The sequence below is a fragment of the Dama dama genome, chromosome 6 (assembly GCF_033118175.1).
Source record: "Dama dama isolate Ldn47 chromosome 6, ASM3311817v1, whole genome shotgun sequence".
In the NCBI taxonomy this organism is placed as follows: domain Eukaryota; kingdom Metazoa; phylum Chordata; class Mammalia; order Artiodactyla; family Cervidae; genus Dama; species Dama dama.
The window spans coordinates 5923676-5942341 of NC_083686.1; positions in this window are offsets into that span (position 1 = coordinate 5923676).

The window sequence follows — 18666 nt, forward strand, 5'->3', positions numbered from 1 at the left end:
AGGGTAGCATGTTATAGCATGTGGTTATTGATTCAACCTGTTCTTTCAAAAATGTTCAGAGTAGGAGTGAATATGGCTTAATGCTATCTATCTTGATACAATATATAGTGATTCCCAAGTCTAACAAACTACACAAAGCAAGATATTTTATGGTGTCCATAACCTAGACCTAGAGTTGCATTCCTGAATTGGCACAACAATGGCCCGTGGAGGAGAAAGGGGATAGTTGATTCCATGCTGGTGCAGGCCCACAAACCAAGCTTAACTTTAGTCAGAAGAATTGAAGATGCCCTCGGAGAGTGGGCTTCCCTGATAGCTCAGTTGGTAAAGAATCTGCCTGCAATACAGGAGACCCCAGTTCAATTCCTGGGTCTGGAAGATTTCCCTGGAGAAGGAATAGGCTACCCACTCCAGTATTCTTGGGCTTCCTTTGTGGCTCAGCTGGTAAAGAATCTGATTGCAATGCAGGAGACCTGGGTTCAATCCTTGGGCTAAGAAGATCCCCTGGAGAAGAGAAAGGCTGCCCACTCCAGTATTCTGGCCTGGAGAATTTCAAGGACTGTATGGTCCATGGGGTTGCAAAGAGTCAGACACAACTGAGCGACTTTCACTTCACTTCACTTTGGAGAGTGGTTCAGAACTGGTTCAGATGACCCAGAATTGAGTCCTCCTGATCCAGCCGGTGTCAGTGGGGTCCAAGTAACAGTCACCTGAGTCCAGGAGACAGGGCCCCAATGAGCCATGATTGCGGTGCTGCCATTAGGATGTTGCATAACCTTTCCTGTGTGTCAGACATTGTTCTAAGCAATGGGGATGATAGTCATATGGACATTGTGACAGTGTGAAAGCAAATGAATAGTCTACACATCTGCACACATTCATATAAATATATCCAGGGATACATAGAAAGTGCTTAGTACTTACATATATATTTCCATTTCATTTACTCTACATATGTTTATGTTTAGTTCTCATGCTATATATTACTATTATCCCTATTTTTATCTTAATTATCTCCATCACTCCCAATAATGCTGATATTGCAATATTGTGAAAATAAATATCATACATACACACACATAGTGTAGTCCTCGAATGTATGTGTATATATGTGTGTACTAAGTCGCTTCAGTCATGTCCAGCTCTTTGCGACCCTCTGGACTGTAGACCGTAACCCACCAGGCTCCTGTGTCCATGAGATTCTCCATGCAATTACACTGGAGTGGGGTGCCATGCCCTCTTTCAGGGGATCTTCCCAACCCAGGAATCAAACCCATGTCTCTTAGGTCTCTTGCACTGGCAGACTGGTTCTTTACCACTAGCACTACCTGGGAAGCCCTTGTGTATGTATGTGTATATGTGTGTGTGTGTGTGTGTGTGTAAAATATGTATTTATATATTGTGCTGTGCTGTACCTAGTCGCTTAGTCATGTCTGACTCTTTGCCACCCCGAGAACTATAGCCCTCCAGGCTCCTCTGTCCATAACAGTTCTCCAGGCAAGAATACTGGAGCGGGTTGCCATTCCCTTCTCCAGGGGATCTTCCCAACCCAGAGATCAAACCCAGATCTCCCACACTGCAGATGGATTCTTGACTGTCTGAGCCGCCAGGGAAGCCCATGAACACTGGAGTGGGTAGCCTATCCCTTCTCCAGGGGAATCTTTCCAACCCAAGAAGCTAACTGGGGTCTCCTGCATTGCAGGCAGATTCTTTACCACCTGAGCTACCAGGGAAGCCCATGTTTATATATTATATAAACATATAAATACATTATATATATGTCCATATTATTATTAACATCTCCATTTTCAGAAAAGTAGCAGAGTGGACACAGGGGTTAAATAACTAGTCCAAGGTTGTGCAGCTAAAAAGGAGCTTCTGGGTCTATGCTCACCTCTTCACGTGGTGTTCCCAACAGACACAGAAGGAGGTGCATGAAGTCAGCTCACTGGACGCAGTAACTGGTTGGAGGGTGAATGTCTAACCCAAGCTGGTCCACTCATTGAACCATGGCCCATGGCCACTAATGGGTCCAGACTACGTGGATACCATTCAAGTTTGGTCCAATCAGATTATTTCCTAAGGGTTTTTTTTTTTCTCTCTCTCTCTCTGGGGGTCAGCCTGAGAAGAAGCAAAGCAAGGAGCTGCAGATGCAATGAGCCCAGTTTTATATACAAAACAAGGGGAAGAGAGATGCCCAAAACCAGAGAGCGGGAAGAGAGAGAGGGAGACGGAGTAAATCACAGTGGAGTTCAGACCCCTCCATCTGGTTCCCCGTGTTCATGTCTGTCCTTCTTTCCCAAGGCCTGGCTTTCAGCTTTCCCTTTGACTCTTTATTTTTTCACTTCGGCTGTGTCACACAGCATGTGAGATCTTAGTTTCCTGAAAGTGAAAGTGTTAGTCATTCAATCGTGTCTCACTGTTTGCAACCCTATGGACTATAGACCGCCAGGCTCCTCTGTACATGGAATTCTCCAGGCAAGAATCCTGGACTGGGTTGCCGTTTCCTCCACCAGAGGATCTTCCTGACCCAGGGATGGAACCCATGTCTCCTGTGTCTCCTGCATTGGCAGGCAGATTCTTTACCATCTGAACCACTAAGGAAGACCCATAAATTATGTATGGAAGTGGAAGTTGCTCAGTCATGTCCGACTCTTTGAGACCTCATGGACTGTAGCCCACCAGGTTCCTCAGTCCATGGCGTTCTCCAGGCAAGAATACTAGAGTGGGTTGCCAGTCCTTCTCCAGGAGACCTTCCCCACCCAGGGATAAAACCTGCATCTCCTGCATTGCAGGCAGATTCTTTACCATCTGAGCCACTAGGGAAGCCCCACCAGGGATCAAACCCACGGCCCCTGCACTGGAAGCATGGAGTCTTAACCACTGACCATCCGGGAAAGGCCCTCTTCCTTAGACTCTGAGAGCAACTTGGGAATTTCAGACTGGTTCCAGTTGGGCTCATGTCCCTCGTAACCAAAGGTTGTTCATCCAGGAGGGTTACAGACTAGCAGAGATCAGCACAGCTTTCCACCACCAACCTGCAGACCCAGGGTGAGGTGCCGAGTGCCGAAAGTAGTATTAATTAAGTCTAAACGTTTCTGTCCCCTGAGGGACTCTGAAAACAGTGATTAAAGTTCCTAGGAATCATTCACTCAACAGCTTCAGCGCATTTGGATAGTATCTGAACTCGGTGACTTTCTGCTTTCAATATTTAAGCGATTGCCCCCAACAGCACCCAGCAGAAGGTGGGGACCACAACTCCATGGGCTTTTGCTTGGCTGCCCATCAGTCTGTGTTCTCAATGGCAATCCCTGTTCTTTGCATCTTTGCTCACTAGGCACCTACTTAATTCTAATCATTGATAATGACATCTATAATGAAGAGGACACAAATCATCTGGAATAATGAAGGGGAAGGTTGGCTGTGCAGGTAGGGAATAAAGTGGTGTGAAGTATATATTTTTCTGCATTTGGCCCAAGTGTGGCTTTTCTCTGAAGGTTGTCTTTCTCCTAACTAAATTTTGTTTAATGTTATTATAATTCAGTCATTCATCACAGCTTTCCTGAGTGTGTACTATGTATCAGGCACCGGGGCCCAGTGTTAGGATGTAACTATGAAACAGGCAACATCACTGTCTTCAAGGAGATTCCTCTAACAGTGGATACAGGCAGCACCTGTCTGACTCTTTTCAGCCCCAAGGACTGTAGCCCGCCAGGCTCCTCTGTCCATGGAATTGTCCAGGCAAGAATACCAGAGTGGGTTGCCATTCTCTACTCCAGGAGATCTTCTCCACCCAGGGATCAAACCCACATGTCCTGCATTGGCAGACCGATCCTTTACGGCTAGCGCCACCTGGGAAGCCCTTCTGGTCACAGGATGTAGTGAAACCACTACAACCAGGATGCATCAGATGTGGAGAGGAAGACAGAACCTGGAGGACAACAGGGCCGAAACAGAGAGGCTGAACCAAAGCCTCCAGGTCAGGCCGACCCGGGAACCCAACCAGCCCCCACCTTCCTGTCAGCAAGGGTCTGTGTTCAAGTTCCTCCTTACTGAGTTCATTTCCCTCTAACGGATGGAGACAGATGAAGAGAAACTCGGGAGGCAATACAAATGTGTACACAGAGTGCTACAGGAAGTCAGAGGAAGGGGTGTGCCTCCATACCCCAGTAGGGGCGGGGGTTGCATAGACAGGTCAGGGGAAGAGACATTCAGGAGGAGCCTTCAGGGATCAGTAGAGACAAACTAGCGATGGAGGGGGCTAGCAAGGAGAGCATGCAGTCAGACAGAAACACAGAAGGAAAACAGCGTGAGGTTCAATACTCCCAAGTCCTTGTTTATAGTGTGGAGAGTAGAAGGTGAGGCTGGAGGCAGATGGTGAAACATTTGGATGTTTGTTTCACAAGCTTTTTTCTTCCTCCGTGAAAAGGGGCTTGGACTTAGCCTGTAGGTGATGGAGAACCACTGATTGAAGGGAGGCAGGCCTGGCATCATCAGATTCACACTGTAGGCTGATCCATCTGGTGCTCATGTAGAGGACGGATGGGCAAGTCTGTCCCAACTTCTCAAGTCTACCTTGACAGTGCAAAAGCAGCCAGAGGCTGCATGTAGAGTAACGGATATGGCTGAGTTCCAATAAAACTTTATTTACAAAAATAGGCTCTGGGGCCTCTCTGGTGAGTCAGTGGTAAAGAATTCACCTGCCAGTGCAGGAGACCCGGGTTCGATCCCTCATCCACAAAGACTCGACGTCCACAGAGCAGCTAAGCCTGGGAGCCACAACTGCTGAGCCCAGGAGCCTCAACAGCTGAAGCCCTAGAGCCTGCGCTCGGCAACAAGAGAAGCCGCCACAATGAGAAGCCCTCTCGCTACAACTAGAGAGTAGCCTCCAATCTCTGAAGCTAGAAAAAAGCCTGCGCAGCAGCAACAAAGGCCCAGCACAGCCAAAAATAAATCTAAGATTAAAATAGGCTATGGCCTGACTTCCAGATTCCCAGCGCCTCGTAATCTCATATAAATCACATGTCAGAGCGGACCTGTCTCCTGCTCATAGCTGTCCTGGGATCTCCCATCACACGTGAAGGAGAACTCAGGTTCTCCAAAGCCACCCAGGCTCCGAGCAGCCCCTACCTCCCTTACTGACTTCGCCTCCTGCCACCTCTGCCCCTGCTAATGTCACTCGGCCCCTCTGGGCGTCTGCTGCCTTCTGGATACTCCCGGGGGCTCCCACATGAGGACCCCAGCACCAGCTTCTCCTTCTGCATGGAACGGGCCCCAGAACTCTGCAGGGCTCGATCCTCTATATCACTCACGCATGGGTGCTAAGTCACCTCTGTCATGTTGGAATCTTTGATACCCCATAGACTGTAGCCTCCAGTCCATGGGATTCTGCAGGCAAGAATACTTTAGTGGGTTGCCATGCTTTCCTCCAAGGGTTCTTCCAGACCCAGGGATCGAACCCGTGGCTCCTGAATTGCATGCAGATTCTTTACCATTGAGCCACTGGGGAAGCCCTGTGTGTGACTCATCTCTGCTCAGATGTCCCTCCCCAGCGACATCTTTACCAACCACTCTGTCTAAAACTGCTCCCCCACCCCCACCCCTGCCAGCAAGTTCCATTTCCTAAACCTGACAAATTATTTTTTTTCACAGCACTTATTACTGCCTGACATTATGTTATGAATTTGCTTGTTTGCTGATTTCTTATCTGATCCTCTCACTGGAATGCAGCTCCATTAGAGCAAGCAATTTTTTGTCTTGCTTGCTGCTATGTCCCCAGTACCTAGCATATTGCCTGGCATATCATAGACAAAGCGTATTTGTCAAATGGCTGGATGAATAAATTTCTGCCCTGTATCTCCAAAGCAGTCTATATGGGGATCTTATCAGAAGAGACCAAAAGCCTAAATTTGAAATTGTGACCCTCAGTTCCTATACAGAGATCGTCATGTTTCCCATTTAGTAAGCTCAGCTCTTCTCATGGGCTCTTAGCATCCTATGATACCTCCCACGTGCTCATCCTGGAAAAATCCAGGATACTCTCGTATCAGGATGCATCATTTGCAGTATCTGGCAAGGTCAAGCATCCAAAAATCACCAAATGAGCCTATAATGAAAGTCAAAGGGAAGTCAAGATGTTGGCTTAATAGAGACATGACATAGAAGGATGCAGGTCAAAGTGGGTAAGAGTCTGGGGGGAGGTTGGCCAAATAAGTTTAAGAATTCCAACAACATCACTGAATGTTCTCAATGAAGGGAACCTGCTTTTGAGATCATCTACCCTTCGTGCTACTTTAGCTGTGGTCCCTGGATTGATGAGGGCTTCCCCGGTGGCTCAGTGGTAAAGAATCTGCCTGCCAATGCAGGAGATGTGGGTTGGATCCCTGGGTCAGGAAGATCCCTGGAGAAGGGAATGGCCAGCAGTGTTCTTACCTGGAGAACTCCATGGACAGAGGAGCCTGGTGGGCTACAGTCCACAGGGTCAAAAAGAGTCAGACACAATTGAGCAACTCAACAACAACAATGGACCAGCTGCATCATATTGCCTGGTATGTGTAAAAATCAATTATGACTTCAATTTAAAGGATAATAAAAACAATACAAAAAGAAATAGTTTGTACTTGAAAAGACCGGAGTTCAAGCCCCAATTCTGCCACTAATCAACTGTGTGTACTTTCACATGTTACTTAACCTCTCTGGGCTTGGGATCTTCACGGATTAAATAAGGTTAATAACAGCACTTACCTTATTCTGATAGTCAAACAAAATAATGTGTGTAGAAATGCTTAGTCTGCTGCCTAGGGCATGCAGTAAATATTCAATAAATGAGAGCAATTATTATACATCAGCCCAGAAAGAAAAATATCTCAACACAACACCTAGAAACACCTTAGAGGTTTGTAAACCAAAAATGCAGCTATAGAGAAGAAATGGAGAGAGAGAAATCTTATTCCTCTAATCTAGGAAGAAAGGAGACTCCAGGGGAAGCAGAAACTGTGATGTATAAACAGCTTTGAGATTACAATATAAATTAATCAAGGGAGTTATTCTCCCTTTCAGAGGATTTAGACTAAGGAGCAATGGCCTGAAGCTACAGAAGGGGAAATTTGGGTTAGATACAGCCAGACAAGAATGTTCTCAGCAGGGAAAGTAATTAGGAAATGAAATGGGCTCCCTGGGGTTGGGGTGGAGGACTCTTCCAAGGCAGTGATCACGGAGAAATGAGAGGACAAAGCAGGCAACAATTGCAACATATCCATCCTCTGGGGGCAGGAGCGGGTGCCTCTACCTCTTTTCACGTGTTCGTCAAGTAGCCAGTGATTGGACTTCCCAGGTGGCTCAGTCGATAAAGTATCTGCCTGCAAATACAGGAGATGCAGGAGATGTGAGTTCCATCCCTGGGTCGGGAAGATCCCTGGAGAAGGGAATGGCTACTCACTCCAGTGTTCTTGCCTGGAGAATCCCATGGACAGAGTAGCCTGGTGGGCTACAGTCCATGGGGTGGCAAAGAGCCAGACACAACTGAGCACACACACCCAGGTAGGCAACCAGCAGTCACTTATGGTGGCCTTTTTCTTGGTGCCCTGTAAGGTCTCAGGAGAGACGTGAAAGCAAAACAGGATGGATGCAGACCTCAGGAAGCTTGCCATCTCTTCTAGAGAAAGCAGAGTTCCAGACACAATGGAGGAGGGACAGAGGGAGGGGGTTCGGGGATTAGCGCCGTCTAACCTGGGAGACTTCTTCCCTGCTTGGATATAACACTCAAGTATTTTGTCTGCTTGTTTTTGTTTTTAAATAACAATTAATCTATTTGGCTGCACTGGGTCTTAGTTGTGGCATGTGGGATCTTTAATTGCAGCATGTGAGATCTAGTTTCCTGACCAGATTTGATAACCCCGACCCAGTGCATTGGGAGCAAACAGTCTCAGCCACTGGACTGCCAGGGAAGTCCCCCACATGTTTTCTTTGCTTTTTCTTTCTCTCTTGACAAACATTTTGACAGCTTTACTGTGTCGTGGAACAACATGCATGAGGCAGGTTTAAGAATTAATATTATTGATTTTATGTGGACTGTTAAAAGTTCTTTTTTCCCTCGAGTTGTGATGATCTGACATCATGAGATGCTGAAGTGGGACACAGTTTTGGTGGGGGCAGGGTGGCAAGGTCACAGAATGAGGGAAGACAGAATATGCCACCCCTGAATATGTCACTTTGGCACATTGATTACTTTGAATTAAAGTTATCTGAGAAACAGCCAGGACAAGAAGGACATTCTGACCCTCCCTTGTCCCTCTGAAAGCAAGAGATAAATCTCCCCTGTGGAAGGTCCGCTCCCTGTCCCAGGAGGGTAGAAGGCATCCTCACCACCAGAAATAGGGAATTTAGGTCTGAGAAGGCCAAACAAACTAATCTTGCTATTTCTTCACTAATTTACTACCCCAAGGCCAAACCCCTCTGTCTTGTCAAGTCTCCACAAATTTACTGTTTCTTTGTCTAAAAGGTATGAAAGCTTAGTCATTTCTTTGAGTCTCATATTTTGAGGGGGTCTCCTGTACAAATGAAATGAAATTTGAGGTTTTCTTCCCCATTAATCCATGTTAGGTCAATTTAATTATTAGGCCAACCAAAGAACCTAGAAGGGAAGGAGGGAAAATTTCCTTCCCTCAATATTGAGCCTCTTATTTGCAAGAGGAAAATGGGAAAAGTTACAAGACAGAACTAAGATTGATGCCTAATTCTATGGTAAGGAAATGCGGCTGAACGAGCAATCATTGTAGATTGATGTGGGCAAAGATACGTCCTTAGGACTAGGTGAGGTTGAAGCTAGACTTTAACCTGGATCGTGATGCACTTAAGACAGTGGCCAGTCACCATTGCCTACCCATTGTCATTGTACTGCGTCATAACAGAAATTCACAGCAAAACTCAATGTCCCATAACAATAGCTCTGAATTGACACTCACAATTCTGGGGGGCAGTGGGTGGTTCTGTTGATCTGGACTAGGCTTGGCTGGTCCTTCCTGGGCTTGCCCACAGCTATGGTCAACTGGTGTATATGCGGGGGCCTGGGTGGTCAAGGATGCCCTCATCAGCCCTGTCTCCCGTGTGCCTCCCACAGTCTTAGCCTCCCACAGGCTTCTTGGCTTGCTCTTGTGACCATGACAGAGGCAGAGAGGCCTTCGAGGCCCAGGTTCAGAACTCAGAACTCTTCCTGACTCCTCCAACACTCTATTGTTGCAGGAAGAAGATTCTGGTGACCATCATTCCTGGCTCTTCTTTGTCTGGTTGGATCCAGATGATGAAGGCTGGGGGGATGATGTTGATTGAGAAGATAAAGACTTGAGCTAAACAAGGAAAAGGAAGAGACAAAAGAGGGAGACTTTAGAGTTTTATGGTTTCCTTGATAGCTTCCCTGATAGCTCAGTTGGTAAAGAATCCGCCTACAATGCAGGAGACCCTGGATCGATTCCCGGGTCATGAAGATCTCCTGGAGAAGGGATAGGCTACCCACTCTAGCATTCTTGGGCTTCCCTTGTGGCTCAGCTGGTAAAGAATGCACGGGCAATACGGGAGACCTGGGTTCGATCCCTGGGTTGGGAAGATCCCCTGGAGATGGAAAAGGCTACCCACTCCAGTATTCTGGCCCAGACTCTCAGGGTCGGACACGACTGAGTGACTTTCACTTTCACTTTAGGGAGAGGCAGAATTTGGGACTGGAATATGCCAGCAAAACCCATATATGGCAAAGACAGAAACTCTAGGTTTCAAAATGCTTCACTGGGAACAAGACTGAGATCCTCTTTGGAGCTCTTGGAAAGGCATTGGTAGAGGTTTGATGACCTTGTGCTTATTCTGTGATTGGGACTGGCATTGCTTTGAGCATAAGTGTGTGCAGCCTGGTGGTGGCTTGGTGGGGGGTGGGGGGACAGAACAGTGGTGCCTCTGGGCCAGGCACACCACCAGCCTCAGGCCACAGTCTAATAAACATCTCACAAACACCTCAGTTCAAGTCCGACCAGGTGGCACTTAACCAAGGGGATAAATCACTCTCAACTCTAAATGAAAACTGGAAATGAAATGGCCTTTCCTAGAAAGAGACGGCCAATTCACCCGACCGCACATAAATTTTGCCTTCATTTGAAATTGGAAGAAATCTTGCAGATCCTTCTTCCTGATTAAGAATGTCATAAATCCTGGGGATCAGAGGGAGAACCAAACTTCTCTGGCCTCTGAAGTCTAATGCATTCCAGAACAGGGTCCACCCCACTCATAAAATCCCCTAATATGTGGTTCTGAGCTCACAGAAAATGTTTGCAGAAAATCACGAGTTGCTCACTCAAGAATATGTCCAAAGGATTTCTGAAAACCTATTCTTATTGTGAGATTTTACTTTCTGTGTCTTTTCTGTCTGTGTGCTAAGTCGTTTCAGTCATGTCTGACTCTACGCAACCCTATGGACTATAGCCCGGCAGGCTCCTCTGTCCGTGGGATTCTCCAGGCAAGAATACTGGAGTGGGTTGCCATGCCCTCCTCCAGGGGATCTTCTGCCTTTAAGTAAGTGTTTGTAGACACTCAAGCACTCTACACTTGTTTTCTAGTCACATGAGGAAAATGCAGTTCCAAGAGTCTTTTGGTCAAGTCAATGTCTGAAAAACAAGTACACAAGTTAGCAGGTATCCTTATCTCAGCACTAACACTTGATGACCTCTGTGCGTGGGAAAGAGATGAACAAGGACACAGAGTGGCCTCAGGGGAATGCACTTCTAGCAAGGCAGTCAGCATCAAAGAGAAAGCAGAGCCTGCTACCTAGGGGTCAGAGTCAGAGACTCAGAAACCTGGATTGCTCCTTAAGTCTCACAACCCGGGGGCTGTCTTTACAGATGAGGTCATGTTGCAGCTCTGCTTAAAATCCTCCAGTGGATTTTTTTCATGAGTTGGCATATGAAATTTGTCTGACTTTCATATTTATTACGATCTAGCCCTTATATTTTTCTCTAACAATTTTTTTTTTTACTAAAGGCCATATTTTATTCAGATAGCTTCAATTTTTCCCTAATATCATTTTTATTTTTGAGAATCCCATCTGGGAGACCACATTACAATCATGTCTCCTTAGGCTCCTCTTTTATATATGCATATATATATTTATTTATTTTAATTGGAGGATAATTACTTTACAATATTGTGGTGGTTTTGCCATACACTGACATGAATCACCCACGGGTGCACATGTGTCCCCCATTCTGAACCCCCCTCCCACCTCCCTCCCCACCCCGTCCTTCTGGGTTGTCCCAGAGCACCAGCTTTGAGTGCCCTGCTTCATGCATCGAACTTGCACTGGTCATCTATTTTACACATGGTAATATACACGTTTCAAAGCTATTCCATCATATCATCCCACCCTCACCTTCTCCTACATAGTCCAATAGTCTGTTCTTTACATCTGTGCCAAGTTCAGACTTGCCAGGATCTTGCAGCTAAGAAGAGAAATTACGAAAAGATGAAGTTTTTGATGATAAAATGAGAATAACATAGGTCCTGTGTCAGATTGGGGGTAATGTCTGAAGTCTTTTCCAAACTAGAATAAACAGGTTCAGACTTAGGATTTAGATGCCAGGGAATTTGTTGGTTTGAAAAAGACTTGGAAAGAACTTCTAGGTTAGAAATCACTTTTTTTCTACATTAATATTTCTATCTTATCTTCCTGGGCCACAAATAAACAGAAGGAGCTGAAGGAATAGTAGAGAATCTTGAAAGATAGCTTTTCATTCACTTTATTGTATGTTTATTGAACACCTACTATGTGCCAGGCACCTGGAAAGCAAGGTGCCACATAGATACATACACAGACTATGACCTGATTGAGCAGTGCACATCTTATGCAACTGTTCGTGACAACCCTGTAATAAACATAAAGGCAAGGAAATCACACTGGATGCTATAGTCACAGGTGTATGCCATCATAAATTTGTCCACAGGATATACAACATCAAGAGTGACCCCTAACACCAACAGCAGAATTTGGAGAATTAGAATATGTCGGTGGAGGTTCATCATTTGTGCCCCTCTGGTGTGGGATGTGGATAATGAGGCAGGCTGTGCATACGTGAGGGCAGGGTGAATATGGGAAATTTCTGTATCTTCTCTTCAATATTGCTGAGACTCTAAAACTACTCTAAAAAAATAAAACCTATCAAACATAAAAAAAAAAAATCCCCCAGTGGTTGCCGGTGTCCTGAGGGAAAACTTCTACTTCTGCAGACCAAAAGGACTGCCCAAACTCAGGTCCCAACTCACTTCCTCAATATTTCTTCCATCAACCACCAGCCCCGAGCCATCCACCACTCCCTCAGGTACATGTGGAATCCTAAAACCATCAGTAAGTTCTGGTGAAACAAAACAGTCCTGGAAGCAGCTCGTGGGTCTTTGCCTGCTATGAAATGTCTCCAGCTTCTGTGTCTTGGCACATTTTGTTTCCACTGCTTGCGAGGTTCTCTCTGCTGCTCCAGGTGGTGGAGGAAACCCCTCATCTCAGAAGTCACCCCCTCATCTCAGAAGGCCCTCCCTCAGAAGCCTTGCTCGACCACCCTAAGCAGCCATATGTCCCTCCAACCCACCTCTCTGAAGCCCTGTGCACCTCTGTCCATAGCACTCACTTCCTTGTTCTGTAAAGCAGGACATCTTCCAGACACCCACCGGGGAGAGCTGATATAAGATAATCGACACAGTAAAAATAATAGCAGTATTTTTGTTAGCCCCACATACTCAGACGAGTGGTTAGCAAGTATATACCGGTCAATCTGACATTCCTCACAGATAATCTGCATCTCTTTAGTGAGGAGATCAGGTTAGTTTCATTCATTTATTCATTCACCAATACATGTCTGTTGAGTGTCATCTATCTACCATCGTATCAAATAATCTGTTGCTCTTATGACAGATCACTTCAAAATTTAGTGGATTGCAATTTAAATCTTCGAGGTTTCATGTTTCCACAAACATTCATTCGATCCGCATTCTGAGATTCGGGCAGGTCTAGGTTGGAGCAGTTTGTGTCTGTTCCATGTGGCGTTGACTGGGACGGTTTAACTAGGCTGGAGGATGCAAGATCCGTTCATATCTACATCCGGTGTCTCTGCTCAGACGACCAGAGAGGCTGTGGGGTAGCTGTGTCTTTCCTTCTCTCCTGTTCTCTCATCGTCCAGGCTCTGTCTCTGCAGGGGGTACCTCTAGCAGGGTTGGACATGGGATCGCAGGGTTCCCAGACAGGGAATGCAGAAGCCACAAGGCCTCTTATGTCCAAAGCTCTGCAATGGGTATGATGTCACTTGCACCACATTCCACTGGTCAAAACAAGCCATGTGGTCAGCCAGTGTTCAAGCAGTGAAGACACAGAGGTTGCCTCTTGATGTGGGGTGGGGGGGAGAGGGAAGGGGATGAGGGAAGCAGGATTCGTCGGGGCCATTATACAAAGCCTAGGCCACGCAGGCTGTGGTAGGTGCTGGAAAAGCACTGATGAGTAAGACACAGCTCCTGCCCTCAGAGAGTTTAAGTTGGGGAGATAATACAGTGAGTCCCCCGCCTACAAACTTTCAAGTTGCAAACTTTCAAAAATGTGAATGTGCGTTCACTTGTTCAATCATGTAAGTAAGTTCACGCGTCTGAGGTACATTGTCACGTGTGTGCATGCTCCACAAGTGCCTGTGCCTTTGTGTGCATTAGTATACAGTACTGTATAGGGTACAGAAGGACAAGTGTCTTTATTGCAAGCCCAGGATGTCCAGAAGCAAGCGTAAAAAATAGCAGTATATAGCTGATTGTGTTAGTTCCGTGCCTAGGCTAACTTTGTTGGACCTATGAAAAAATTGGACTTACAAACACACTCTCAGAACAGAATTTTTTCATATGTGGGAGACTTACTGTAAATAGATTACTAGATGATTGCTAAATACTAAATTAGGTGCCACAAACATGTGTAGGTTGGGCACCTTTCTTCACCCTTATTTATAAAGCACAACATTTGTAAGAAAAAAATCACTGTGATTCTCCCTACTAAGGAAATGTCAACCCACTCCAGTATTCTTGCCTGGGGAATTCCATGAACAGAGGAGTCTGGCAGGCTACAGTCCAAGGGGTCGCAGAGTTGGACATGACTGAAGCGACTAAGCATGCATGCATCCCTACTGAGGAAGGGGTGATAATGGTTGGGGGGAACATACTTGCTTTGTCTTCCCAAAATATTTGCAGACTCCTGGGAACCGTGAAGACGTATATTCTCCACTCAGGCTTCTCTCACCATCAGTTTGTCCTCTTCTCTTCTCCCAGAAGATTCTCATTCACCCTCCTATTTTCAGGCATCAGGTTAAATCACCCCAGGAGAAATCCTAACTACTTCTCTTGTCCAGCTGCTGTCTCTTTGGGCCATCTGTGGCCACCTTCAGGAGTTCATATTTTCACCTGTACATCCCATCACCACTCCACCTGACTCAGATTGAATTAATACATTCTACACACTAACACAAAAGCCTTTACAACAGACCTTGCTCACGAACAAGCAGCTTTTAAACTTTTAGGAACCTGATCAAAGCTACACATCCTCTCTCTAAGTAAATTCATAAGCATATCCTGGCATTCTGCTTACAATATCAGATGGTCTCCCCGCCTCTAAAATCTAAGAAGGGACCATTGTACTGGTTTTGGGTTTTCATCTCTGCTTCTCCATTGTTCTCCAGGATGCTCTGCATGGTGCACAAAAGCACTACCATGATACAAAAATAAATCAACCAGGCCATCCATCAGGGTTTCAGGACAAGGGCTAACATCTTGTTCAGTCTTCTCTGGTGAGAGCAGTGAGGTCTACTTCTTGCTGAAATGTGTATTGTCATCTCAATGGTTAATCAAGAACAAGCTGGAAAGGATTCCAGAAGTATTCAGTCAAATCCCTCAAGCCTGCGGTGAGAGCCTGGGAGTCTGAGCATTTAGAAAAGGCTTTCTCTTTACAGTAACTCAGCAATCCTTGTCTCAGGCCGGATCACCGCCTAAGCCTGTGTCAAGGACAGGAGCTTAGCTGCTGGTCACGTGATCTCATCCTTCCCCTCCCCTGTGGTCCCCCAGACACCCACCAGTTGACGGTGTAGGAGGAGAGCCTGAGAACTGCCAGAAGGAAGACAAAACTGTCAATCACTTTCCATTTCCTCCCCGATGTAGGGGGAAGGGGGAGAGGCTCTGAGCCCTTCTGTTAAAAAAGTGAATGGATAGATCCAACTCAGCAGGCTGGATCCAAAATGTTGTCCTCGTGTGGCTAGACCTGATAATTTAATTTAATAGTATCTTTTCTCTTCTCTTCCCTTCATCTTCCTGTTCCCCAAGGGGGGAAAAAAAAAAAAACTTTGTGGACTTGATTTCATTAGTCTTCAGAAAATCCTGGGGGACAGACTAGGGGCAAGATGATGAATCCTTCCGTGTCCCAGGAGACTGTGTCTGGGGGAGGGAGAGGCTTGCTAAGGTCATCAGATGCTTGCCAAGGTCACAGGATGCTCAGCTTCCAATGCCAAGAGCCTGGCTCTAAGGCTAAACCAGCGCTGTCCAAACTGCCTGGCAGGTCATGGAGGGTTCTGAGAGGGATGTGGGGACAAAGGTGACACCCAGTGCGTGCTTAATGGAAGGAGCTTTAATCACCATATTCTAATCATCTGCCCCAAACACAGGCATCTCCAAATAACCTAGACTCTAATGAAATCCCACAGCTAATCTGTGTCTAAGAAAACCTATGTCTGGTTTCTCTGGTGGCTCAGTAGTAAAGAACCTGCCTGCAATGCAGTAGGTGTGGGTTGATGCCTGGATCAGAAAGATCCCCTGGAGAAGGAAATGGCAACCCACTCCAGTATTCTTGCCTGGGAAATCCCATGAACAGAGGAGCCTGGCAGGCTATAGTCCACGGGGTCACAAAGAATCAGAAGCGACTTAGCAACTAAGCAACAGCAACCTATGTCTAGTAGAAGCCTATAATAATAATTTATAGCTTGTTATACAATGTGCATTATATATAATTATGTTATATATCATATGGTGGTTTTGTGGTTTAGTCAATAAGTCGTATCTGCCTCTTATGACACTATGGACTATAGCCCACCAGACCCCTCTGTCCATGGGATTTTCCAGGAAAGAATACTGGAGTGGGTTGCCATTTCCTATTCTAGGGGATATTCCCCACCCAGGGGTCCAAGCCAGGTCTCCTGAATTGCATGTGGATTCTTTACAAGCTGAGCCACAAGGGAAGTCCATATATATCATATAATATAACCTATGATAACTCATAAGAATAAAAAGCTGCACCCAGTAAAAGCCTAAATAAGCTATATTTGATAAACCTTTGCTATTTAATTGTAGTTTGAGACAGGTCTCTGGCCCCCCTTTACAACCAGATTACTGGTCCTAATCTCCTTTGATATTGACATGCTGAAGCCCCCACAGGCAAGTGCAAGGAGAGGCTGTGTAAGAGTGACTCAGAGGACCCCACCCCTCCCCCGCAGATCTGCTGATATACAGGAAGTCCCCTACGTACCAAAGAGCTCCATTCCGAGAGCGCATCCATGAGTCGAGATTGTTGGTGCGTGCGTGCTAAGTCGCTTCAGTCGTGTCCGATTCTTTGCGATTCCATGCACTGCAGCCCACCAGGCTCCTCTCTCCATTGGATTCTCCAGGCAAGAATACTGGAGTGGGTTGTCATTTACCATTGGCTATATAATGCTGCTTTTACACTTGCTTCTGGACATCCTGGGCTTGAAACAAAGATCGTTCACTACTGTGATCTACAGGGAAATGTGCAGTAAAGTACACAAAACCACAGCCACAGGTAGAGGAGGCACACATGTGACGATGTATAAATGTGCATTATCTTTATCAAGATTTTGCTTACTTTCGCTCGAATGGATTCTCACAGCAAAAAAATGGCCCTGGAAGAGTTTAAAGTCGCTAAGTCTCAGATTTCTCAGTTGCAAAATACTAAAAAAAAAAAAAAATGCCTCAAGGATGAGAAAATCCTGTGGGTAGCATTTTGCATGCAGGAGGTCCCATTTTATAAGTTTCTGTTGAAAAAGTGAAATTGGTTTTGCTTCAATCCTCTATTTCTCATACTTAACGGGGGACTATGATCTCAGTCTACTTATAATGTTTATAGAAGGAAGGAATGCACTCTGAGACTACATATAAATGATTTAAACACCATACAATGTTTCGAAACATCAACCTATGATTCAGTTGTAGCGCATCGATAATCAAGAACTGTTTATATGATCAGTAGGCAAAATGTCACCAGAATGACAGAAGGTGCCAATTAAGTAAAGTAATTTATCATGGAAACATGTTGAAAGACTCTAGAGCTATGTGCAGAGGGACCATTCTATTACTTAGATCTATGTTTTACTGGGAAATTTATGTCAATAAAATGACATAAATTCAGTCTCATTAAGCATAATGAGTTCATCCAACTCAACTAATAATATGGAACATCTGTCAGGGTGACCTTCCAACATGCTCTTTTCAGTGATGTCATAGAGCTAGTTGAATTGTGTTTCCTCAAGGGCACCAGGGGGTCAAGGTCAGCCAAATGGTCAGTGCGTAATTACTTGGGAGACCCACCTCTCACTTACTGTTGTGGATTGAGCCCTGTCCCTAGAGCCGAGTCACCCATATTGCATGCTAAACAAGTCTAGCCATTTGGGATGTTAGGAGAGATGAAGCAAGGAAGGCGAGAGGGGGAGATGGGAGGAAGAAGGAAGGAAGAATGAATTCTCATGATCCTCTACGTTTGGCAGACACAGGATGAAATCTATTGCAAAACTCAGAGCCTTTAATATAACTCTGCGTTATGACTTCCCAACTGGAAGATTGGATCGTCAGTGTTTTGTCGTTGTTCAGTCACTCAGTCGGGTTCGACTCTTTGTGACCCCGTGGACTGCAGCACACCAGGCTTCCTTGTCCTTCACCATCTCCTGGAGTTTGCTCAAACTCACGTCCATTGAGCCTGTGATGCCATCCAAACATTTCATTCTCTGCCGCCCCTTCTCCTCCCACCTTCAATTTTCCCAGCATCAGGGTCTTTTCCAATGAGTGGGCTCTTCGCATCAGGTGGCCAAAGTACTGGGGCTTCAGTTTCAGTATCAATCCTTTCAATGAATATTCAGGACTGATTTCCTTTAGGATGGACTGGTTGGATCTCCTTGCAGTCCAAGAGACTCTCAAGAGTCTTCTCCAACACCACAGTTCAAAATCATCAGTTCTTCGGCACTCAGACTTCTTCACGGTCCAACTTTCACATCCATACATGACGACTGGAAAAACCATAGCTTCAACTGTATGGATCTTTGCCATCTGTTTGCACGACGTATTGGAAAGAATGATGTTCATGAAAATGCTCAGGAGAACATTGAATAAAATGCTCCAGCCCTGCTTCCTATTCACTTAGTAATGACTCAAAGTGAATGTTCTTTGCTCAGGCTCTATCCAAGCCCTCAGCCGTTCTCACAGTGAATAGGTATCGTGAGAAGAGTGCAGCCCAGTGGGACTTTTATGCCCACCCTAGCTTCTTTGGAGCCCTTCAAACCAGCACGGCAGGTCTCTTCAGGACCCTGCAGTGGACTGGGACCAGCCATCAGTTCGCAAGTG